The 10,159-nt window shown below is 42.5% G+C and overlaps 2 pseudogenes; both read right to left on the bottom strand.

Moving 5' to 3' along the window:
- The window catches only part of LOC147449756 (uncharacterized), an 8,979-nt pseudogene extending 2,613 nt beyond the window's left edge, over window positions 1-6,366 (bottom strand).
- A 1,871-nt stretch (window positions 6,367-8,237) lies between these two features.
- On the bottom strand, window positions 8,238-9,538 carry LOC147449755 (uncharacterized; annotated as a pseudogene).
- Between the last annotated feature and the right edge of the window lie 621 nt (window positions 9,539-10,159).

The raw sequence follows: 10,159 nt of genomic DNA, 5'->3' as shown, positions 1-10,159 counted from the left end.
TATATGCAACCCCATATATGTATCAAATTTCGAGACTATGTACATATGCATGTGTTACTCTTTAGGCTTGCCTTATGACTACATTATATGCAAACACCTCCTTCCAAAGGGCCATAAAGCTCTGTTTGCTTATTTTGGTGCATGCATACCTAGTAAGCAGACCATGACTCTCTCTCTCTCTCTCTCTCTCTCTCTCTCTCTCTCTTTTTGCCTATAAAGTTATGTATGTTAATTTGTTTAGCTTTTTATTTGGGCTTGTATGTATACCAAAGCACACATAGACCCTGTATGTGTGTGCACGCGCGTGCGCTCGCGTGCAAGAGTCACCGAATAGATCTTTGAGATTGTTCCTATAGAATTAAAAGTTCTATACTTACTCTCTCTCTCTCTCTCTCTCTCTCTCTCTCTCGTGCACGCGTGCACACACACACACACAATCTAGGTGATAGATCTTTGAGATTTCTCCTATGACATTGAAAGTTCCCCCCCCCAAAAGCTTCTCTTTCTCCAAGTTTTGAGTTCAAGCCTTGTGGGATAAAATTTTGAGGTCTCTTCTAATACGTCGAAAGTTCAAGACTCGTCAAATCCATGTATTTAAGGTCTCTTGGGATTGTTCAAATGCAGTTAAAAGTTCTCTCCCAGTTCTCTCCTCTGTGTGTGTGTGTGTGTGTGTGTGTGTGTGTGTGTGTGTGTGTGTGTGTGTGTGTGTGTCACACACACACACACATACACACACAAGTGTATATGTGTGAATAAAAAGAGGAAGCTTGAACAATCATTCTGCAACTCGAGTACGGTAGATTGGTTATCCCTATTCCCACTGAGTATTAGATCTTGGGTTTAAGGCTCGTCAAATTGTATTTTGAGGTCCCTTGAGATTGTTCCTATGATGTTATGATTTCCCTTCTTCTCTCTACAAACACGTCTTGAGTTCAAGAATTTTGGGGTAGATTTTTGAGGTCTCTAGGGTGTTAGATCTTGGGTTCAAGGTTTGTCATGTAGATCTTTGAGGTCTCTCTAGCACAATAGGTGTTGAGTCAAGATTTGTTGGATGGATCTTTGAGGTCTCTAGGGATTAATCAAATCTCCATAGTCCATGCTAAAAGTAGAGAATGGAAGCAAAACCATGCTTGATAACCGTCCCCCATTGAAGCAACCTTCATGAACCTCGAATTTCACTCAGAAATGCAACACAAAAAGCTTTCGATGTGGTAGGGCCTGCAGAGGGCTTAAGAAATGGGGCCAAACACGAAGTACTTGGCCATTCCCATGGCGAGTTTCGTAGTTCTTGTAGCTACACAGATTATTCGCAGTTTTGGTAGTGGCATGGATACTCCTGTCAGCACTCGAATAGTGCACCTCAGCCTCTCTTTCTTTGCTTTGTCTGTGAGTGTATCTACTGGTAGTAGATCTCTCTCTCCCTCTCTCTCTCTCTCTCTCTCTCTCTCACACACACACACACACACACACACACACACACACACACACACACACACACACACACACACACAAAGCCATGCGCATGGGGCGGACGGTTGGAGCAATTCACGAGATGCAATGCAACCAAGACATGAGGATGGCATTGGAGGCTACTCATTTAGGATGTAGGGACGATATTGCAAGCTTCTGATTTAGGAGACGCAATGCAGCACACAATAACTTTGGGAGCTTTGTCCATGCGAAATCGTCGTGCAGGTGAAGCAAGAGCTCACACACATACACACGCGCGCGCACGTACACACACACACATAGCCTTGGGTGCACACACGGGCTCAGTTAGTGAGATTGGACTCGTTCACAGTACATGCACTACCAATAGCTATTAGCTGCCGCTCATGCTGCAGGTAGAAATTTGATTCTCCCATATACTCACACACAATTGTGGCCAATCACAGTACCTCTTTGTCTCTCACTCACACACACACACAAACATACACACAAGTCGAGCAGGTAGACATTGGATCGAGAACTTCGAGCGTTGAAGTCGCTGAGCTGCAATTACTCCATGGACTTCCAAATGTGGAGGTTTGTGCAAGGTTGCATTGATGACACGTGGAAGGTTTTTTTCTTGCTCAAAAAAATTAAGCTCCATTAGGGCATGGTCACGCGAGGCTTAGTTAGAACTAAGCCTTGACATCCTCTGGCAGGAGCTGAGCACGAGGACCGTCTCCAGCAAGTAGAAAGAGAAACAGAAAAGCGCAAGCAGGAGAGAGAAAGATGGCGCTAACCGGCGGTGGGTGGGCATAGTTGTGTGACTATGCCTTCTTAGGCATAGTTAGCCTACTATGCTGGTGGATGCCTGTAAAAAGATATCTCGCATCAGACCTTGCCGGCTCAACTTATGGAAAACTAAGTTCCGCATGACCATAGCCTTATGTATAGTATAGATATAGAAGTTTTTTGTTATGTGCAATCAAACCAACATTTATTTTATGTAGAATAGAAAGTCTTTTTACTTTATATTTGAAAACACTTGTCACTTCTTACATTATGCAAAGGCTGTCCTTTATTACAATCTTACACTTTACTTTTGCATTTTAAATTAGATGTTTTGTAAGGTGTTTTTTAAAATAAACCATGGAGTGACCCGTGGATGCTTTCTCCTTCTTGAAAAATTTTAAGCTCCATTATAAAGAGTATAGACTAGAGCACGGGCTTGGTGACAATCTGAACGCACCCCAAGGGAACATTGAACACACATTGCATGCATTGCTCCTCTTTACAAGATGAGGGGCTCAATCCACATTGCATGCATTGCTCCCTCTTTAGAAGATGAGGGGCTCAATGACCACTCTTATTGCAGCAGCGAAACCAAAGGATGGCACTTTTCTTTATCATATTGGGGTTTCTCCACTTTTGCAAGCTTTGTGTGCATCATGATGGGTGTATTTGTCTACTTAGACAAGCTTTGTTCTTTTTGCATCATCAAGTGATAAGGTTGAATGGCATTCAGAGGAAAAAATTACTATTTGTGAAAGAAAACCAAAAGTAGAACAAATTTGAAACCTCTTTGCAGCAGCCTTGGATGCTACACATTAAGGGTGCATTCGCACACCAAGTGAGCGGGAGTAAAGCTTGCATCATCTATTTTGAAATCTTGTGACAACCAAGATTTGCAGTATTGTTGGCCCATGTCATGTAGTTGCAGAACGAAGAATTGCTTGGGCTAACTTTGTCAAAAATGACAGAGTTGGGTTTTCAAAAGCTTCTTTAGGTGAGTGCAAACAAAGCAACTGACCTAAGCGTTATCCTACCCCCTTCTTCATGCGAATGCACCCTAACCACTATGCCAATGTAGGCACTCGCAAAGTTGGAGATCAAACGCAATATTATTGGTTGTAGCTCTTTAGCATGGGAGACCGTCATTACATTGGCTCCCTTACATTGCATTATTATGAGGACATCTTTTGGGAAGTTGCATTGCTAGATACAGTCTTTCATGTACAACATCTTTCACATTGGCTCCCTTATATTAGAGAGGACAACATCTTTTCACATTGCTTGCATTGATAGATACCGTCTACTATCTTTTTGTAGAGAACTAAGTATGTGACCCAAGCGTTGCTGCGGCCAAAAAAGAAACATATCCTCACTTCTCATAATACTCCTCCCCTTCAAAGGAACAAAAAAAATAATGATTTTTTTGTGTTCTCACCATGTAAGACCAATTATGCAATGCATATATCATTAATATATATAAAATGTTTCTTATACATTGATAAACTTCTTCACTTTAATCAATGACAATAACACCAACTCAACTAAGAAGGTGGACCTACCTATGGTGTACACCATACTCACCTTTCCTCTTCTTCTTCTCCTCCTCCTCCTCCTCCTCCTCCTCTCTCTCTCTCTCTCTCTCTCTCTCTCTCTCTCTCTCTCTATGCAACTCCATATATGTATCAATTTTCAAGACTATGTACATATGCATGTCTTACTCTTTAGGCTTGCCTCATAACTACATCAATATGTAAACACCTCCTTCCAAAGGGCCATAAAGCTCTGTTTGCTTATTTTGGTGCATGCATACCTAGCAAGCAGACCATGACTCTCTCTCTCTCTCTCTCTCTCTCTCTCTCTCTCTTTTTGCCTATAAAGTTATGTATGTTAATTTATTTAGCTTTTTATTTGGGCTTGTATGTATACCAAAGCACACATAGACCCTGTGTGTGTGTGTATGCGCGCATGCTCACGTGCAAGAGTCATCAAATAGATCTTTGAGATTGTTCCTATAGCATTGAAAGTTCTATATTCTCTCTCTCTCTCTCTCTCTCTCTCTCTCTCTCTCTCTCTCTCTCGTGCACGTGTGCACACACACACAGAGTCTAGGTGATAGATCTTTGAGATTGCTCCTATGACATTGAAAGTCCCCCCCCCCCAAGCTTCTCTTTCTCCAAGTTTTGAGTTCAAGTCTTGTGGGATAAAATTTTGAGGTCTCTTCTAATAAGTCGAAAGTTCAAGACTCATCAAATCCAGGTATTTAAGGTCTCTTGGGATTGTTCAAATGCAGTTAAAAGTTCTCTCCTCTCTCTCTCTCTCTCTCTCTCTCTCTCTCTCTCTCTCTTTGTCTGTGTGTATGTGTGTGTCTCTCTCTCTCTCTCACTCACTCACACACACACACACACACACACACACAAGTGTATATGTGTGAATAAGAAGAGGAATCTTGAACAATCATTCTGCAACCCGAGTGCGGTAGATTGGTTATCCCTATTCCCACTGAGTATTAGATCTTGGATTTAAAGCTCATCAAATTGGATTTTGAGGTCCCTTGAGATTGTTCCTATGATGTTATGATTTCCCTTCTTCTCTCTAGTAACACGTCTTGCGTTCAAGAATTTTGGGGTAGATTTTTGAGGTCTCTAGCGTGTTAGATCTTGGGTTCAAGGTTTGTCATGTAGATCTTTGAGGTCTCTCTAGCACAATAGGTCTTGAGTCAAGATTTGTTGGATGGATCTTTGAGGTCTCTAGGGATTAATCTTTGTCGATAGAATATTTTATGTCTTTAACCCCCCCACCCCCGCCCCCTTCCTCTCTCTCTCTCTCTCTCTCTCTCTCTCTCTCTCTCAATGTGAGTGACTTGAGCTTTGATGCACTTGTTCGTGCGATGTTCAAAGATCTCTTCACCGTCGTCTCTCACAAAATTCGGATAACCTTTCTATCACCCAAGTGTGGTAGATTGTTTTTCCCAGTCCCCTTTCGAGTACTCAAGCCTTATGCTCAAGATTTGATTTGTTGGATAGAGCTTTTGAGATCTCTTGGGATTATTCTTACGACATTAAAATCTCCCTGCTTGTGTGTGTGTGTGTGTGTGAATAAGAAGAGGGAATGGGGATAACCTTTCTATCACCCAAGTGTGGGAGATTGGTTATCCCAATTTTCTATGGAGTTTTCAGGTCTCTCAGGATTCTCTTTACAATGTTGGGATTAATCCTATATGAAGTCAAAATAGATTTTTGAGGTGTCTTGGGATTCTTCCTAGAGTGTTGGAGTTGTTCCTATGATGTCAAAATTTCTCCTTCCTTCTTCCTATATATATATATATATATATATACATACATATATACATATATATATATATATATATAGAGAGAGAGAGAGAGAGAGAAGGTGTATGTGTGTGCCACCTTATTTTATGTCATTTCAATGAGATAACAATCCAGTGTAACCAGATGATCCTAGTGATGCCAATAGGTTGATAATGTTTTTATGATACAGTGTATATTACAAATTGGGGATGAGTCATGTAGTAGATGCAAAAGAAAGAAGGAATGCATTCATTGGTTCAAGACATGAAAACTAATCCTATAAAAGACATCAAAAGCCTTCAGCTTGTTACTCTTTACCATCAAAGGCCTAGAACTCTGATTGAACTACAACCCGTGACTCTAATCTTCATTGTAGTTAACATATCCAAAGAAAAAACTTGTACATATTCATTTTCTCTTCTTCTAATCAGGCTTTGGTGTTTATTCATCATCATCATTGTCTCCTTCTATTGTATCCTTCTCATCTTCTTCATCATCCCATTTTCCTTTTCATCGTGATCATCCTCACCTCCACCACCAACATGGACCTCCATGTCCTCCATCATCACCTACGCCCTCCTCATTTGCAACAACATCGTGGCTGTCCTCTTCATCATCCTCATCATCATCATCTTTCTTCTTGTAAGAGCAAGCCACGCACTTGTGTCCTTCCACTGCATCCTCTCTTGCTCATATATGTTCCTTGCACAGACTCTCCATATAGCATCGAGTTGGCCTCACCATGCTCCTCAAAAGTAACTAAGTCTTTTGCTATGTTAAACAGCTCAGAATCCAAGCAAGGTTCGATGTCCTGAGGCTTCAGCTTCACAGATCGCATGATAAAACTGGCTTGTTTGTCAAAAGGAGGAATGTGCAAGCCTTAATATAGGCAAAACAAAGAAGGACAATGCTAGAAGATTAGTTTTGAGGGCTTGGGCTTGAATCTTAATACACATGCTGCAGCAACAGATCTCCATAGTCCTTGTTAAAAGTAGAGAATGGAAGAAAAACCATGCTCAATAATGGCCCCCCCATTGAAACAACCTTCATGAACTTCGAATTTCACTCAGGAATGCAACACAAAAAGCTTTTCGATGTGGTAGGGCCTGCAGAGGGCTTAAGAAATGGGGCCAAACACGAAGTACTTGGCCATTCCCGTGGCGAGTTTCGTAGTTCTTGTAGCTACACAGATTATTCACAGTTTTGGTAGTGGCCTGGATACTCCTCTCAGCACTCGAATAGTGCACCTCGGCCTCTCTTTCTTTGCTTTGTATGTGAGTGTATCTACTGGTAGTAGAACTCTCTCTCCCTCTCTCTCTCTCTCTCTCTCTCTCTCTCTCTCTCTCTCTCTCTCTCACACACACACACACACACACACACACAAACCCACGCGCATGGGGCGGGCGGTTGGAGCAATTCATGAGATGCAATGCAACCAAGACATGAGGATGGCGTTGGAGGCTACTCATTTAGGAAGCAGGGACGATATTGCAAGCTTCTGATTCAGGAGACGGAATGGAGCACACGATAACTTTGGGAGCTTTCTCCATGCGAAATCGTCGTGCAGGTGAATCAGGAGCTCACACACACACACACAGCCTTGGGTGCACACACGGGCTCAGTTAGTGAGATTGGACTCGTTGACAGTACATGCACTACCAATACCTATTAGCTGCCGCTCATGCTGTAGGTAGAAATTTGATTCTCCCATATACTCACACACAATTGTGGCCAATCGCACTACCTCTTTCTCTGTCTCACACACACAGACACACACACACACACACACACACACACACACAAGTCGAGCAGGTAGACATTGGATCGAGAACTTCGAACGCTGAAGTGGCTGAGCTGCAATTACTCCATGGACTTCCAAATGTGGAGGTTTGTGCAATGCTGCATTGATGACACGTGGAAGGTTTTTTTCTTGCTCAAAAAAATTTAAGCTCCATTAGGGCATGGTCACGCGAGGCTTAGTTAGAACTAAGCCATGACATCCTCTGGCAGGAGCTGAGCGTGAGGACCGTTTGCAGCAGGTAGAGAGAGGAACAGCAAAGCGCAAGCAGGAGAGAGAAAGATGGCGTTGACTGGCACTGGGTGGGAATAGTTGTGTGACTATGCTCTTTAGGCATAGTTTCCCTACTATGCCAGTGGATGCCTGCAAAAAGCTGCCTCACATTAGACCTTGCCGGCTCAACTTACGGGAAACTAAGTTTCGCATGACCATAGCCTTATGTATAGTATAGATATAGAAGCGTTTTGTTATGTGCAATCAAACCAACATTTATTTTATGTAGAATAGAAAGTCTTTTGACTTTACATTTGAAAAGACTTGTCAATTCTTACCTTATCCAAAGGCTTTCCTTTCTTACAATCTTACACTTTACTTTTGCATTTTACATTAAATGTTTTGTAAGGTGTTTTTTGAAATGAACCAGGGAGTGACTCGTGGATGCCTTCTCGTTCTTGAAAAATTTTTAGCTGCATTATAAAGAGTATAGAGAAGCAATGCATTCATTGGTTCAAGACATGAAAACTAATCCTATAAAAGACATCAAAAGCCTTCAGCTTGTTACTCTTTACCATCAAAGGCCTAGAACTCTAGTTGAGCTACAACCCATGATTCTAATCCTCATTGTAGTTAACATATACAAAGAAAAAACTTGTACATATTCATTTTCTTTTCTTCTACTTAGGCTTTGGTCTTTATTCATCATCATCATTGTCTCCTTCCATTGTATCCTTCTCATCTTCTTCATCATCCCCTTTTCCTTTTTCATCGTCATCATCCTCGCATCCACCACCAACATGGACCTCCAAGTCCTCCATCATCACCTACGCCCTCCTCATTTGCAACAACATTGTGGCTATCCTCTTCATCATCATCATCTTTCTTCTCGTAAGAGCAAGCCACGCACTTGTGTCCTTCCACTGCATCCTCTCTTGCTCATATCTGGTCCTTGCACAGACTCTCCATATAGCATCGAGTTGGCCTCACCATGCTCCTGAAAAGTAACCGAGTCTTTTGCTATGTTAAACAGCTCAGAATCCAAGCAAGGTTCGATGTCCTGAGGCTTCAGCTTCACAGATACGCATGATAAAACTGGCTTGTTTGTTAAAAGGAGGGATGTGCAGGCCTTAATATAGGCAAAACAAAGAAGGAAAATGCTAGAAGATTAGTTTTGAGGGCTTGGGCTTGAATCTTAATACACATGCTGCAGCAGCAAATCTTCATAGTCCTTGTTAAAAGTAGAGAATGGAAGAAAAACCATGCTTGATAACGGTCCCCCCATTGAAGCAACCTTCATGAACCTCGAATTTCACTTTGAAATGCAACACAAAAAGCTTTTCGATGTGGTAGGGCCTATAGAGGGCTTAAGAAATGGGGCCAAACACAAAGTACTTTGCCATTCCCATGGAGAGTTTCGTAGTTCTTGTAGCTACACAGATTATTCGCAGTTTTGGTATTGGCATGGATTCTCCTGTCAGCACTCGAATAGTGCACCTCAGCCTCTCTTTCTTTGCTTTGTCTGTGAGTGTATCTACTGGTAGTAGATCTCTCTCTCTCTCTCTCTCTCTCTCTCTCTCTCTCTCTCATTCTCTCTCTCTCTCTCTCTCTCACACACACACACACACACACACACACACACACAAACCCACGCGCATGGGGTGGGCGGTTGGAGCAATTCATGAGATGCAATGCAACCAAGACATGAGGATGGCGTTGGAGGCTACTCATTTAGGATGCAGGGACGATATTGCAAGCTTCTGATTCAGGAGACGCAACGCAACACACGATAACTTTGGGAGCTTTCTCCATGCGAAATCATCATGTAGGTGAAGCATGAGCTCACACACACACACACACACACACACACACACACACACACACAGCCTTGGGTGCACACACGGGCTCAGTTAGTGAGATTGGACTCGTTCACAGTACATGGACTACGAATAGCTATTAGCTGCCGCTCATGCTGCAGGTAGAAATTTGATTCTCCCATATACTCACACACAATTGTGGCCAATCGCACTACCTCTTTCTCTCTCTCTCTCTCTCTCTCTCTCTCTCTCTCTCTCTCTCTCTCACACACACACACACACACACACACACACACACACACACACACACACACACACACACAGATATACACACAAGTCGAGCAGGTAGACATTGGATCGAGAACTTCGAACGCTGAAGTCATTGAGCTTGAGCTGTAATTACTCTATGGAGATCCAAATGTGGAGGTTTCTGCAAGGTTGCATTGATGACACGTGGAAGGTTTTTTTCTTGCTCAAAAAATTTAAGCTCCATTAGGGCATGGTCACGCAAGGCTTAGTTAGAACTAAGCCCTGACATCCTCTGTGGCAGGAGCTAAGCACGATGACCGTCGGCACGCAGGTAGAGAGAGGAACAACAAAGCACAAGCAAGAGAGAGAAAGATGGCGCTGATCGGCACTGGGTGGGCATAGTTGTGTGACTATGCCTTTTTAGGCAGAGTTAGCATACTATGCCGAGGGATGCCTGCAAAAAGCTGCCTCGCATCAAACCTAACCGGCTCAACTTACGAAAACTAAGTTTCGCATGACCATAGCCTTATGTATAGTATAGATATAGAAGCTTT

The sequence above is a fragment of the Adiantum capillus-veneris genome, chromosome 10 (assembly GCF_014529385.1).
Source record: "Adiantum capillus-veneris isolate H3 chromosome 10, ASM1452938v2, whole genome shotgun sequence".
Lineage (NCBI taxonomy): Eukaryota > Viridiplantae > Streptophyta > Polypodiopsida > Polypodiales > Pteridaceae > Adiantum > Adiantum capillus-veneris.
The sequence above is the reverse complement of the archived record's forward strand: the minus strand, read 5'-3'. Positions and strand labels throughout refer to the sequence as shown.